Here is a 16,414-nt window from a genome sequence, read left to right as displayed (position 1 = left end):
ACAGCTTGGTTTAGCCGCTTAGGCCAGGATTTTATTCCTGTGGGCCCTCCTATCCACTGATGCTCAAAGCCTTGGATCCTTCTTATCACCCTTGCCTTTTGGTTTAAAGGGGTATTGGCTTTTTCTGCTTGCTTTTCTTTTTCTTTCTTTTTCTTTTCTCTCTCTTTTTTTTTCTGCAAGCTTTGCTATTCACTGCTTTTTCTTGCTTCAAGAATCATTTTTATGATTTTTCAGATTATCAACAACATTTTTCCTTTTCCCATCATTCTTTCAAGAGCCAACAATTTTAACATTCTTTAAACAACAAATTTAAAAATATGCACTGTTCAAGCATTCATTCAGAAAAACAATAGTATTGCCACCACATCAAAATAATTAAACTGTTTTAAAATTTGAAATTCATGCACTTCTTTTCTTTTTCAATTCAAAACATTTTTTTATTTAAGAAAGGTGATGGATTCATTTTCATAGCTTTAAGGCATAGACACTAAGACACTAGTGATCATGTAATAAAGACACAAACATAAATAAACATAAAGCATAATAATTCGAAAAACAGAAAATAAAGAACAAGGAAATTAAAGAACGGGTCCATAACAAACTCCAATTTGACGGTTTGTTTTGCATTGAATTTAGAACATTTTGATAACCTTTTGTCACATTTAGCCTAAGAATTAGCATGGTTTTGTTATCTCTTCCATAATTGTGTTTAAGTGTAAAAACATGCTTTTTAAGCCTTATTTTGGTGAATTTTAGTTTCTGTTTGATTCCATAAGATGCCTTGATGTGTTTGCTAGTAACCTCAGGTTGAAATAGGCTAGGCATGGATCAAAGGAAGCAAGGAAGGAAGCATACAAGTGGAGAGAAGCATAAAAAGTCAAAGAAGCAAAGCCAGCCATGCACGCGCACGCGCACAAGGCGCTCGCGCGCACATTACAGAATCGACCAGGGACGCGCACGCGTACCATGCGCGCACGCGCCGATGCTGGCACATGACCTCATTAATGCAACACGTGCCTGGCGATTTGAGAGGGTTTCTGAACCCATTTTTGGCGCCAAATTGCTAAAGGAAAGGAATAAAAGGATGAAGGATTAAGGGGAAGGCATCATTATCACTTAGGACTTTTGATACTTTTCATACTTTAGATGTTAGTTACCAATTAGTTTAGTTTAGCTTTGTAGTTAGTTTCTAGAGAGAGAAGCTCTCTCTTCTCTCTAGGATTAGGATTAGGTTTAGATTAATCTCTCTTCTTAGATCTAGGTTTAACTCATGCTTTGATTCACTTTTCATTTACCAATTCTTAATCTTCTCCTCTTCCTCTTTCTAGTTGTGTGCTTTAATAATTGTAATTCTTCATTTTGTTTTGGATATATTGTTGTTCCTTGGTTTTCTTTCAATAATGCAATTTGAGGTAATTCATGATAATTGTGATTTCCTTGATTGTTGTTGTTAATTCTTTACATTCAATTGTAGTTAGAATTCATTCTTGTTGTGATTGACTATACTTTTCTTTTGTGCCTTCCAAGTGTTTGATGAAATGCTTGGTTGGATTTTAGTGTAGATTTTGTTCCTCTTGGCCTAGGTAGAGTAATTAGTGACACTTGAGTTATCTAATTCCTTTGTTGATTGATAATTGGAGAGATTGCTAATTGTTTGGAGTACACTAAGGCTAATCTTTTCTTGGGAGTTGGCTAGGACTTGTGGCTCAAGTCAATTCATCCACTTGACTTTCCTTTCTTTAGTAAGGGTTAACTAAGTGGTAGCAATGAACAATTCTCATCACAATCGAGAAGGATAACTAGGATAGGATTTCTAGTTCTCATATCTTGCCAAGAGCTTTTATAGTAGTTAGTTTATTTCCATTGCCATTTACTTTTCATGCCTCTCATCCAAAACCCCAAAATAACTCATAACCAATAACAAGACACTTTATTGCAAGTCCTTTGAGAGACGACCCGAGGTTTAAATACTTCGGTTTATAGATTTTAGGGGTTTGTACTTGTGACAAACAACTTTTTGTACGAAAGGATTATTGTTGGTTTAGAGACTATACTTCAACGAGATTTCATTTGTGAAATTCTAAACCGTCAAAAATCAATTCGTCAAAATGGCGCCGTTGCCGGGGATGAGCAATGGTGTTATGTTATTGGTTATTGTACATATGTGAATAGTGTAAATAGCTTGTCTTTTGCTTGTTTACTAGATTTTGTTAGCTTTATTTTTGTTTTTCCATTATGAATTCTCACTTTGGCTATGAGTTTGGCTCTAATTGTGTTGTAGGGAATGTGAACTTCAATGCTGACATGTACCAAGGATGGAACACTCCAAGATGGGAGGAGCCTCAAGGAATTGATCACTCCTATTGGTGTCAACCTCCAGACACTTATAGGTATAATTCCCATCCTAATGCATGCCAATCTAATGGCTATGGTGGCTCCTTTTATGACAACCAACCACCACCATATGCCTATGACGCGTACCCGCAACATGAACCCCAACCATTCTCACAAGCCTTTCATCACCAAACACCACCCTATGATCCATATCCATCATATAACCAATCATCCATACCATATTTTTATGACCATTATGAGCAAGAGCCCTTAGAACCACCACCCTATCAAGATCACTACCAAGAACCACCTCAATACACACAATCTCCACAACCTTACCAAAAAGAACCACCTTCCTACTATGAATCCTCTCTTCAAAATAATGAACCTCCATATTCACCCCAAGCCCCAATAGACGAGCCTCTCACTTTGTTACTCCAAGGACAAGAAGCCATGAAGCGGGATACACTTGAGTTTGTAACCAATTTGACCAAGGTGGTGCACACTTTAGCCCACCAATGCTTGAATACTCAAGGTACTTCTGTGACCACATGTGAAAAGTCAAAAGAAGAGCACAGTATGAAGGTGAAATTGGAAAATTCGGTGGAAAAGGAGGAGTCAAATTTTGTATTGGAGCAACTAGAGGAACCTATAATCATTGAAGAAAAGGAAGAAGTGGTTGAAGATCTCGGAGATGTTGAAAGTCCATGGGAATGTAGCATCATGGAGAACTCTTCCAAGAAGCTTGATATTGATGTTGAGGAGGGTGCGCAATCTCCAAGACATATCATCGTTGGAGACTTGGAAGAGGTTTATCGAGAAATGGATTCAATCATAGATGAATTGCTCTCTACAATGGAATCTTCACCCATTGGACATGGAGTTGAAATTATAGAAGAGTGTGCACAACCTCCCAAGGAAGATGAGAAGGGCATGGTGTATATTGAAATTGAAGAATATGAAGAGGTTGATCAAGAGATGACCTCGTTCATCAATAAATTTCTATCCAAAATTGAATCGCCTCTCATTAAACAAGATGAAGTTCTTGAAGATAACACCAAGCCACGTAACAAAGAGGATGAGGTTGAAAGTGAAGAGAATTGTGAAAAGGTGGAAATACACAAAGAAGAGCACAAGGAAGTAGACCTTGCATGGTCTAAGTGTGGGGAAGCCTCTCTCCCTAAATTACCATCCAACACAACTTTCAAGTGGGTAAAATTCTTATCCATAAGCTTTACTTTCTCGCTTGAATATGGTTTGCTTGAAAATGATGGTCAACTTAGAACTCTTTGTGGAATTCAATGTAAAAACGAGTTGTGTAGTGGTTGGAAAATAGGTGTTAAGCTTATCAAGGCCACGGCCTCAAGGTATAGGGATGATGTTGGGACAAGGATTGCTTTATATGGATCTAGGAGGAAGCATTGGTGGAGTAAAGAGAATTCTCTGTGTCAATCACCTTTATGTCAACCGCTCATCCGACAAAACCATGAAACTCAACTAACGGATGGGTGTGAAGATAAGATATGGGATCCCGGTTCGCTATATAAAGTCCAACTATGGGGACTCATATCTTGGGTAGAACTTTGCCCAAGTTTGATGAATATGGTTGGAAATTCTGTCAACCAATTGAGGAGCAAAGATCCTTGGAAATTCAAGGATGAGTACAAACATAAGCCACCATGACAATAAGCATCTCAAAATGTCCAACTTAAGGACTTAAACTAAAAGTGCTAGGTGGGAGACACCCCACCATGGTAAACTCTTTCCATTCCCTTTTAAATTTGCCTAATAAGTGATTTGAGTTACCATTGTAGGTAGATGTTTCATACAAATTTGTTTGTATAATTTAATTGTTAGCTTAGTCACATGCATGTTGTGTTTAGTAGTAGATGAATAATATCAAAAATTGCATTTTTTGTGAATTCTATGAGGGTTGAGTGAATAAGAGTTGTGAACACTAAGGGGAGCACCTAGCAAAAAAAAAAAAAAAAAAAAAAAAAAAAGAAGAGGGGGAGCGCAGACGCGCACTACGTGCGGGCGCGGCGACTGTTAGATCCTGGAAGTTCGCGCGGACGCGCACCTGCCGCGTCCGCGCCGATTTGCTGCTGCAGATGATTGGGCCAAACCCCAGAGAGTTAAGCCATTTCTGGGCTAGCTCTAGGCCCCAGGCCCAACTCCATCTGCGCGAGCGCACGCATCGCGCCAGCGCGCCATTTCACAAATTCGTCAATATACGCGGACGCGCACTTGCCGCGTGCGCGTCCTTGCGCGATGCCACCAAACTAGGCCATGGACCAGAGAGTTGGGCGTGCCTCAAACCCATTCTAAGCCTAAGGCCCAATCTCTTGTACGCGTGCGCGCATGGTACGCGCACGCGCCCCTGCCTCATATGCCACCCCACGTTTACGCGCACTGTACGCTCACGCGTAGATCTCCATTCCCCTCAATTCACGCGGACGCGTATATGCCGCGTGCGCGCAAATCCAGTGCCGCGACTCCCAGGCCATTCTCCAGAGAGTTAGGCCTGAGTTGGGCCAACTCTAAGCCCCTGGCCCAACTCCATGCACGCGTGCGCGCACGGTCCGCGCACACGTCCTTTCCTCTTTCTGCTCATCCCCACTTAAGCGCGTTGTACGCGCACGCGTAGGGTCCACATTCTCTCAATGGGCGCGGACGCGCAAGGTGCGCGCGCGCGCCAATTCAAAAATCGGGATAACCCTAGCTCGCGAAGCACACTGCGCAGTCGCGCAGCCCATCCCCCCAACCTCCATCTTCTTCTCCTCGCCCCATCTGTGATTGCAGCAGCAGCACCGCCTCCGCCGCCGCGCCATCTTCACCGCCGGCGACTCGCCCTCCCTCATCATCACCTTCTCTTCCCCCTCTCACCGCCACCCATTCTCTCTCTCTCTCACCCCTCTCTTCCTCCTCCCGGCCGAAATTCCACCGCGCCTCGGCCTCCGCGCCACCATCACCGCCTTCCTCTCTCTCTCTTCCCTTCCCTCTTACTCCTCTGACCGACTCACCCTCTCACCATCGCCGTCCCTCCGCCCTTCCGCCTCTCGAACCACCGCGCCACCGCTCACGGCGGTGCCAATCTGTCTCTGCTGCCCTATCGTCGTTTCCCCCCTTTTCCGTTTTCAGTTTTTCCCGGCTCCCAGGTTCCTGCTCCATTTCTGTTTATTCTTTTCTATTTTTTTCCTTTTTATTTGTTCATTCATGTTCGTTCCTAGAATTGCATGTTAGTTAGTAGAATTGGAATGTTGTATGTTAGGATTAGTTAGAAATACTTGCGGTTAGGTAGCTAGGACTGGATAGAGGATTCTAGGCCTGATAAGTGCTCTGTATGTGCTTACTTGCTGTTTGTCTGTTTGTATGTTGTATGCTGGTTTTGGACTGCTTTTTATGCACTTCTTGTTGCTTGAATGCTATACCACTGCTGCTGTGCTTAATTGATGCTGCTTTCTTACTGTTTGTGCTATTCTGCTATCCGGGAACGTCCAATTTTAAGCCGGAATGCTGCCCGATTTTCAAGGAAATTAGTTTCATTTTGATTTTTATTTCAGTTGTGGGCAAATTTTCGTTCCCTTTTGACTTCCCGGATTTGCACAATTATCGTGAACATGAACCGCAATTTCTCGTTCAATTGAGCCTATATATCATCATATCACTAATCCACTTTTCTACCCCACTAATTTCTTTCACCATTTTACTTACACTCACTTTTAACCCTCTTTAACAATTCTTTCATGAATATGATGATCTTAGTGCCTTTTGCATATGCGATGTTATCTTTAATGAGGATTACGGTTTTGGTTCATTCACTTATGCTTACTTGTTCACTTTTACATATTCAGTGCAACGTCATGATTGCTCTTTGATAATGGTATCCTGAACATGTCTTCTTTGTTACATGCTAAATGTTCTATATATTCTATCACATTTTTTCAGGATGTCGGATAAAGGCAAAGCCATAGCCACTGCCTCTAAAAAGAGAAAACACTCTACCCCCTCCATTCCTTCCATCTACAAGAACTATGCTAGGACTCCATTGCAGGACGAGGATAAAGAGAATCAGCAGTTGCCTTCTACCAATCCTGGCAAATTCCCCAATCTCTACTGTGAGCTTCGGTTCTCTAGGTATCGAACCACGAAGCTAAATATTGAGAGGAAGTTGCTCCTACCTAATGATGTGAGACGGCGCATTAATGGTCGGATCCTTGAGTTGGGTATTGACTTTGTTGACCGGGATTTGGGTGACATTAATATCTCTTGGGTGAAGGAATTCTACTGCAACTTCTTCCGCCCGACCTTGGATTCAGTTCAGCTGAGGGGTAGAGAGATTATGCTCACCGAGGCCGCCATTGGGGAGGCATTACATTGCCGATACATTCCGCATGACCAGTGTGCCCATCATCAGGCTGAGATAGCCATCCATACCATGACTTTTGATTATGAGGCGCTTCGGCGCGTGATTGGGATACCGGAGGCTTCATGGGTTATGGATGCGGGCAACACCAAGCCAAAGGGGATGTTATTCACTCATTTGACTCGGGAGGCCAGGACTTGGCAGATGATCTTCGCCCACTACGTCCTGCCTACCACCCACTTTTCTGAGGTCCCCATGGAGATGCTTCTGCTGATCGGGTGTGTTATAGAAGGGAAGGATGTCTCCTTCCCTAGACTTATCAGACAGTGCATGTGGCGGGCACATATTCGTGGCCTACTTCCGTTTCCTACATTGGTCACGAGTATGGCAGCCCTGGCTGATGTCCCGTGGTCCGATGATGATGTGCGACCCCCACCAGCTGATGCAGATGACAGGGAGATTACTATCCCCTGGGGTGTTTGGGTGCACGAAAAGCCACCTGCTAGCCGCCGCTCTCGGGCTAGGGCTGTCATAGGGACACCTTCACTACCAGCCCCTGCAGCTGGCCCATCATCTTCTACAGCCGCAGCTCCTCCACCTTCTACAGACCCTCCAGCAGCACCTGAGCCTACCTATCTCCTGGTCCAGCGTCTCTTCCGGTTCTTAGAGCGAGAGCGACACCATGTCAGACGCCGTTTGGATCGGATGGACCAGGCCCTTATCTCTCTGGGCGCCGAGCTACCTCCGCTTCCCGATTCTCCGGCCTCCGATGAGCAGGATCATCAGGAGGAGGACGCGGAGGCACCAGCTCAGCAGGATGCCCCTGACACTACAGAGCCAGCACACATGGAGGCACCACCTCAGACACAGGAGACTCAGCCGGTCCCACAGCCACAGTCAGAGCCAGAGCCTATCGTTGTACCTCCCACTGATCCTCCGGTTTAGCATCGTGGACGATGCTTAATTTTAAGTGTGGGGAGGGCACCGGTAGCATTATTTGGGAACCGGTGAATTTTTTTCGGCCTAGTTATCTCATTTTGCACATTCTTGTATATATTTTGATGCATTTGCATTTCTAGTTTGCTTTGGATACTTTTATTGCTTATTTTGGATTTTAGACATTTTGATGCTTCTAGATATTGTTGGATGCTTTTGGATATTTTTAGATCTTTTGGATGATAGATTCCGTACTTTTAGTGGATTCTTCTTTATACATTTTGTTTATCTTTGTTTTTAGTTTGCGGTTGTGATTAGAAATCATGTTTTAAGTAAAACTTAGGCACCCTTTTTGCATATTATATTGATTCTAAGTGAAAAAAAAAAAGAAAAGGGTGAACTAAGAAAATTTTTGAACTTTTCAATCACAACAATGCTTAGTCAAACATTGAGGTTTTTCAAGGAGTTAAATATAGGGCATTAACCCAATTGATTGAAAAAAAAAAAAGAATTTTTGAAACTTGCTTGAATTTCATACCTTGTGAAGCATGTATTGAATTGAGAACACAAGCTTGTGAGACTTGAGCCTATTGATGTGGTTACATTTCTATCACCACTTATTTTCCATTCTTGTGTGAAATTGTTCTCTTTCCATGATTGTGATCCTTAATTTGCTTGATTCTATATATCCGTTTATTTCTTGTGTTTGTGCATTTATATGATTGAGGCCATTATTTTATTTGCCACTTACCCAAATAGCCAACCTTTTACTCTCCATTGTTAGCCAATTTTGAGCCTATGCTTAACCAACTCATTCTTATTTTAGCTCTATTACAAGCCCAAGGCGGAAAACCAATGAAAACTCCTTGTTTGGATCTTTGATTAGCCTAGGCTAGTGAGAGTGTGTATTATTCAAGTTGGTAAGGCTTGGGAACATTGGATGGGATAAAAAGGGGCAATACACTTTTATGTTTAGGAATTGGGCACATATTCATGTATTAATCAAATGTAGAGACCTTATGCATTGATGTTCTTGTATTTAGTTTGAAAGAAGAAAAAGAAAAAAAAATACAATAAAATGAAAAAAAAAAAGAGAAAAAAATAAAAGGGGACAAAATGCCCCAAAGTGAAGTCAATAAAAAGGAATCAATGCATAGGTGTTGTGAATCAAATAAATAACAAAAGAAAAAAAAATGCATGAGTATGTAAGAAAAAGTGAAGAATGGGTAGTTAGGTGGGAAAGTCTATGCTAATCAAAGATTCAAATCCTAGCCCACTTGACCATAAATGATCCTACCTTGACCCTAACCCCATTACAACCTAAATGAAAGACCTCATGATGAATATATGCATGCATTGAATAAATGTTGATTGTTAGAAGAAAATCAAATTTTGGAAAACATGATTAGAAGAGAATTGAGTGAATTAACCCTTAAACACTTGAGTGAATAGAGCGGATACACATCCGGTGAGGGTTCAAAAGTTCAATCACATGTGTTCACCCACATTGTCTATATTCTTGCAAGTTTGAACTCCTTTTAACAATTCAATACAATTGTGGTTTGGACTTGGTCCTTATTACCTAGCTCTTGTACTTACACATGCTCTCTTGGGAATTGATTTGTTTGAACTAAGCATCTCCAATTGCTTTAGATAGTTGCATTTAGATAGGACTCATATAGTTTAGTTGCATTCAATAAATGCCATACCCCTTAGTTCCTTCTTATTTTAGCATGAGGACATGCTAAGGCTTAAGTGTGGGGAGGTTGACAAACTCCAATTTGACGGTTTGTTTTGCATTGAATTTAGAACATTTTGATAACCTTTTGTCACATTTAGCCTAAGAATTAGCATGGTTTTGTTATCTCTTCCATAATTGTGTTTAAGTGTAAAAACATGCTTTTTAAGCCTTATTTTGGTGAATTCTAGTTTCTGTTTGATTCCATAAGATGCCTTGATGTGTTTGCTAGTAACCTCAGGTTGAAATAGGCTAGGCATGAATCAAAGGAAGCAAGGAAGGAAGCATACAAGTGGAGAGAAGCATAAAAAGTCAAAGAAGCAAAGCCAGCCATGCACGCGCACGCGCACAAGGCGCTCGCGCGCACATTACAGAATCGACCAGGGACGCGCACGCGTACCATGCGCACACGCGCCGATGCTGGCACATGACCTCATTAATGCAACACGTGCCTGGCGATTTGAGAGGGTTTCTGAACCCATTTTTGGCGCCAAATTGCTAAAGGAAAGGAATAAAAGGATGAAGGATTAAGGGGAAGGCATCATTATCACTTAGGACTTTTGATACTTTTCATACTTTAGATGTTAGTTACCAATTAGTTTAGTTTAGCTTTGTAGTTAGTTTCTAGAGAGAGAAGCTCTCTCTTCTCTCTAGGATTAGGATTAGGTTTAGATTAATCTCTCTTCTTAGATCTAGGTTTAACTCATGCTTTGATTCACTTTTCATTTACCAATTCTTAATCTTCTCCTCTTCCTCTTTCTAGTTGTGTGCTTTAATAATTGTAATTCTTCATTTTGTTTTGGATATATTGTTGTTCCTTGGTTTTCTTTCAATAATGCAATTTGAGGTAATTCATGATAATTGTGATTTCCTTGATTGTTGTTGTTAATTCTTTACATTCAATTGTAGTTAGAATTCATTCTTGTTGTGATTGACTATACTTTTCTTTTGTGCCTTCCAAGTGTTTGATGAAATGCTTGGTTGGATTTTAGTGTAGATTTTGTTCCTCTTGGCCTAGGTAGAGTAATTAGTGACACTTGAGTTATCTAATTCCTTTGTTGATTGATAATTGGAAAGATTGCTAATTGGTTTGGAGTACACTAAGGCTAGTCTTTCCTTGGGAGTTGGCTAGGACTTGTGGCTCAAGTCAATTCATCCACTTGACTTTCCTTTCTTTAGTAAGGGTTAACTAAGTGGTAGCAATGAACAATTCTCATCACAATCGAGAAGGATAACTAGGATAGGATTTCTAGTTCTCATATCTTGCCAAGAGCTTTTATAGTAGTTAGTTTATTTCCATTGCCATTTACTTTTCATGCCTCTCATCCAAAACCCCAAAATAACTCATAACCAATAACAAGACACTTTATTGCAAGTCCTTTGAGAGACGACCCGAGGTTTAAATACTTCGGTTTATAGATTTTAGGGGTTTGTACTTGTGACAAACAACTTTTTGTACGAAAGGATTATTGTTGGTTTAGAGACTATACTTCAACGAGATTTCATTTGTGAAATTCTAAACCGTCAAAAATCAATTCGTCAGTCCACCTTAGTGATGGCGGCTTGTTCTTCTTCTTGAAGATCTTATGGAGTGCTTGAGCTCCTCAATGTCTCTTCCTTGCCTTTGTTGCTCATCTCTCATGGTTCTTTGGTCTTCTCTAATTTCATGAAGGAGGGTGGAATGCTCTTGGTGCTCCACCCTTAGTTGTCCCATGTTGGAACTCAATTCTCCTAGGGAGGTGTTGATTTGCTCCCAATAGTTTTGTGGAGGAAAATACATCCCTTGAGGCATCTCAGGGATTTCATGAGGAGTTTCCTCATGCTCTTGGTGAGGTTCTCTCACTTGCTCCATCTTTTTCTTAGTGATGGGCTTGTCCTCGTCAATGAGGATGTCTTCCTCTATTTCAATTCCAGCTGAATTGCAGAGGTGACAGATGAGATGAGGGAATGCTAACCTTGCCATAGTAGAGGACTTGTCTGCCACCTTGTAGAGTTCTTGGGATATAACTTCATGAATTTCTACTTCCTCTCTAATCATGATGCTATGAATCATGATAGCCCGGTCTATAGTAACTTCAGACCGGTTGCTAGTAGGAATGACTGAGCGTTGGATGAACTCCAACTATCCCCTAGCCACAGGCTTGAGGTCATGCCTTCTTAGTTGAACTGGATTCCCTCTTGAATCTCTCTTCCATTGAGCACCCTCTTCACAGATGTCCATGAGGACTTGGTCGAACCTTTGATCAAAGTTGACCCTTCTAGTGTATGGGTGTGCATCTCCTTGCATCATAGGCAAATTGAATGCCAAACTTACATTTTCCGGACTAAAGTCTAAGTATTTCCCTCGGACTATTGTAAGCCAATTCTTAGGATCTGGGTTCACACTTTGATCATGGTTCTTGGTGATCCATGCATTGGCATAGAACTCTTGAACCATTAAGATTCTGACTTGTTGAATGGGGTTGGTGAGAACATCCCAACCTCTTCTTTGGATCTCATGTCGGATCTCCGGATATTCGCCCTTTTTGAGCTTAAAAGGGACCTCGGGGATCACCTTCTTCTTGGCCACAACTTCATAGAAGTGGTCTTGATGTACCCTTGAGAGGAATCTCTCCATCTCCCATGACTCGGAGGTGGAAGCTTTTGCCTTCCCTTTCCTCTTTCTAGAGGTTTCTCCGGCCTTTGGTGCCATTAATGGTTATGGAAAAACAAAAAAAGCTTTAGCTTTTACCACACCAAACTTAGAAGGTTGGTCGTCCTCGAGCAAAAGAAGAAAGAAGAGAGTAGAAGAAGAAGAAATAGAGGAGATGGAGGGGGCTTTGTTTCGGCCAAGGGGGATAAGTAGTGTTTAGGTTGTGTGAAAATGAAGGAGTGAAGATGGGTTTATATAGGAGTGGGGGGGTATGGTTCGGCCATTATGGGTGGGTTTGGGTGGGAAAGTGGTTTGAATTTGAATGGTGAGGTAGGTGGGGTTTTATGAAGGATGGATGTGAGTGGTGAAGAGAATGGTGGGATTTGATAGGTGAGGGATTTTTGGGGAAGAGGTATTGAGGTGATTGGTGAGTGAGTGAAGAAGCGAGAGAGAGGTGGGGTAGGTGGGGATCCTGTGGGGTCCACAGATCCTGAGGTGTCAAGGATTTCTCATCCCTGCACCATGTAGCGTGCAAAACGCCCCTTGCTGCCAATCCTGGCGTTAAACGCCAGGCTACTGCCCATTTCTGGCGTTTAACGCCAGCTTCTTTCCCATTCCTGGCGTTAAATGCCAGTCTGGTGCCCATTTCTAGCGTTAAACGCCCAGAATGGTACCAGACTGGGCGTTTAACGCCCATTCTGCTACCCTTACTGGCGTTTAAACGCCAGTAACTTTTTCCTCCAGGGTGTTCTTTTTTCATTCTGTTTTTCCTTCTGATTTTGCTTTTTCAATTATTTTTGTGACTTCACATGATCATCAACCTACAGAAAATATAAAATAACAAAAGAAAATAGAAATTTAACATAGATAAGTAAAAATTGGGTTGCCTCCCAACAAGCACTTCTTTAATGTCAATAGCTTGACAGTGGCTCTCATGGAGCCTCACAGATGTTCAGAGTAATGTTGGAACCTCCCAACACCAAACTTAGAGTTTGAATGTGGGGGTTCAACACCAAACTTTAAAGTTTGGTTGTGGCCTCCCAACACCAAACTTAGAGTTTGACTGTGGGGGCTCTGTTTGACTCTGTATTAAGAGAAGCTCTTCATGCTTCCTCTCCATGGTGACAGAGGGATATCCTTGAGCTTTAAACACAAGGGAGTCTTCATTCACTTGAATGATCAGTTCTCCTCTGTCAACATCAATCACAGCTTTTGCTGTGGCTAGGAAGGGTCTACCAAGGATGATGGATTCATCCCAACACTTTCCAGTCTCTAGAATTATGAAATCAGTAGGGATGTAATGGTCTTCAACCTTTACCAAGACATCCTCTACAAGTCCATAATCCTGTTTCTTTGAATTGTCTGCCATCTCCAGTGAGATTCTTGCTGCTTGTACCTCAGTGATCCCTAGCTTCTCCATTACAAAGAGAGGCATAAGGTTTATACTTGATCCCAGGTCACACAGAGCCTTCTCAAAGGTTGTGGTGCCTATGGTACAAGGGATTGAGAATTTTCCAGGGTCTTGTCTCTTTTGAGGTAATCTCTGCCTAATCAAGTCATCCAGTTCTTTGGTGAGCAAGGGGGGTTCATCCTCCCAAGTCTTATTACCAAACAACCTGGCATTTAGCTTCATGATTGCTCCAAGGTACTTAGCAACTTGCTCTTCAGTAACATCTTCATCCTCTTCAGAGGAAGAATACTCATCAGAGCTCATGAATGGCAGAAGTAAATTCAATGGAATCTCTATGGTCTCAGTTTGAGCCTCAGATTCCCATGGTTTCTCATTAGGGAACTCCTTGGAGGTCAGTGGACGTCCATTGAGGTCTTCCTCAGTGGAGATTACTGCCTCTTCCTCCTCTCCAGGTTCGGCCATGTGAGACGTGTTTATGGCCTTGCACTCTCTCTTTGGATTCTCTTCTGTATTGCTTGGGAGAGTACTAGGAGGGAGTTCAGTGATTTTCTCACTCAGTTGACCCACTTGTGCCTCCAAATTTCTAATGGAAGATCTTGTTTCAGTCATGAAACTTTGAGTGATTTTGATTAGATCAGAGACAATGGTTGCTAAATCAGAGTGGCTCTGTTTAGAATTCTCTGTTTGTTGCTGAGAAGATGATGGAAAAGGCTTGCTATTGCTAAACCTATTTCTTCCACCATTATTGTTATTGAAACCTTGTTGAGGTCTCTGTTGATCCTTCCATGAGAGATTTGGATAATTTTTCCATGAAGGATTATAGGTGTTTCCATAGGGTTCTCCCATGTAATTCACCTCTTCCATTGCTGGGTTCTCAAGATCATAAGCTTCTTTTTCAAAGGAAGCTTCCTTAGTACTGTCTGTTGCTGCTTGCATTTCAGACAGACTCTGAGAAATCATATTGACTTGTTGGCTCAATATTTTATTCTGAGCCAATATGGCATTCAGAGTATCAATCTCAAGAACTCCTTTCTTCTGAGCTATCCCATTATTCACAAGATTCCTTTCAGAAGTGTACATGAATTGGTTATTTGCAACCATTTCAATGAGTTCTTGAGCTTCTGCAGGCGTCTTCTTTAGATGAAGAGATCTTCCAGCAGAGCTATCCAATGACATCTTGGATAGTTCAGACATACCATCATAGAAAATTCCTATGATGCTCCATTCAGAAAGCATGTCAGAAGGGCACCTTCTGATCAATTGCTTGTATCTTTCCCATGCTTCATAGAGGGATTCTCCTTCCTTCTGTCTGAAGGTTTGGATTTCCACTCTAAGCTTGCTCAATTTTTGAGGTGGACAGAACTTTGCCAAGAAGGCATTGACTAGCTTTTCCTAAGAGTTCAGGCTTTCTTTAGGTTGTGAATCCAACCATGTCCTAGCTCTGTCTCTTACAGCAAAAGGAAAAAGCATAAGTCTGTAGACTTCAGGGTCAACCCCATTGGTCTTGACAGTGTCACAGATTTGCAAGAATTCAACTAAGAACTGATGAGGATCTTCTAATGGAAGTCTATGAAACTTGCAATTCTGTTGCATTAGAGAAACTAATTGAGGCTTAAGCTCAAAGTTGTTTGCTCCAATGGCAGGGATTGAGATGCTTCTCCCATAGAAGTCGGAAGTAGGTGCAGTAAAGTCACCAAGCACCTTCGTTGCACTGTTGGCATTGTTGTTTTCGGTTGCCATGGTTTCTTCTTCCTTGAAGAGCTCTGTTAGGCCCTCTAAAGAGAATTGTGCTTTAGCTTCTCTTAGCTTTCTCTTCAAGGTTCTTTCAGGTTCAGGATCAGCTTGAACAAGTATGCCTTTATCTTTGTTCCTACTCATATGAAAGAGAAGAGAACAAGAAAGTAGGGAATCCTCTATGTCATAGTATAGAGATTCCTTGAGGTATCAGAGGAAAAGAAGAATAGAAGGAGGAGGTAGATGGAAGAGAATTCGAACATATAAAGAAAGAGGGAGTTCGAATTATACCTTGAGGAGGAGTGTTAGTCCTTTAAATAGAAGGATGTGCGAAGAGGGGAAGAATTTTCGAAAATAAATTAAACAGATTTTGAAATAATAAAAAGAAATTTAAAAATTTGATTGAGATTTTCGAAAATTAAGATTGGGAAAGAAATTAAGTGATTTTTTTGAAAAGATTTTGAAATTAGAAATTAAAAAGATATGATTGAAAATTAATTTTGAAAAAGATGTGATTGAAAAGATATGATTGAGAAGATATGATTGAAAATCAGACTAAAAAGAGAAAGTTTTAAAATTAAAGTTGATTACTTGACTAACAAGAAATTAAAAGATATGATTCTTAAAATTTAAAATTTGATCCTTTCTTAATAAGCAAGTAACAACTTGAAAATTTTGAAGTAAATCATTAATTTTAGCAAAGATTTTCAAAAATAATAATAAATAAAAAATGGAAAGAAATTGATTTTGAAGAGATATGATTGAAAAGATATGATTTGAAAAAGATTTGATTTTGAAAAATTATGAAGATTTGAAAAAAAAATTTGAATTAAAAACAAAATCTTCCCTCTAGTGTCATCCTGGCGTTAAACGCCCAGAATGGCATCCATTCTGGCGTTTAACGCCCCAAATCCTACCTTTTTGGGCGTTAAACGCCCAGCCAGGTACCCTGGCTGGCGTTTAAACGCCAGTTTTCCTTCTTCACTGGGCGTTTTGAACGCCCAGCTTTTTCTGTTTGATTCCTCTGCTGAATGTTCTGAATCTTCAATTCTCTGTGTTATTAGCTTGGAAAGACATAGTTTTGAAAATATTTTTGAATTTTTGATGATGAGAAACAATAAAAATGCAACTAAGATCAAATAAACAATGCATGCAGGACACCAAACTTAAAAATTTTCATATAGGAGACACTAACAAATTGAGAATGCATATGAGAAACAACAAAACACACAAAACAAGAGAATTTAAAGATTAGAGCAATGA

The 16,414-nt window shown here is 41.0% G+C and overlaps 1 non-coding gene across 1 annotated transcript; it reads left to right on the top strand.

The window, feature by feature from the left end:
- The first annotated feature begins 14,647 nt into the window (after positions 1–14,647).
- On the top strand, positions 14,648–14,755 carry LOC112782092 (small nucleolar RNA R71). The gene has a single exon (XR_003192832.1). It is a non-coding gene; the product is annotated as a small nucleolar RNA R71 (small nucleolar RNA).
- Positions 14,756–16,414: the final 1,659 nt, after the last annotated feature.

Source organism: Arachis hypogaea, chromosome 19 (assembly GCF_003086295.3).
Source record: "Arachis hypogaea cultivar Tifrunner chromosome 19, arahy.Tifrunner.gnm2.J5K5, whole genome shotgun sequence".
NCBI lineage: Eukaryota > Viridiplantae > Streptophyta > Magnoliopsida > Fabales > Fabaceae > Arachis > Arachis hypogaea.
Note: the sequence above shows the minus strand (reverse complement) of the source record. Positions and strands in the feature narration are given on the sequence as shown.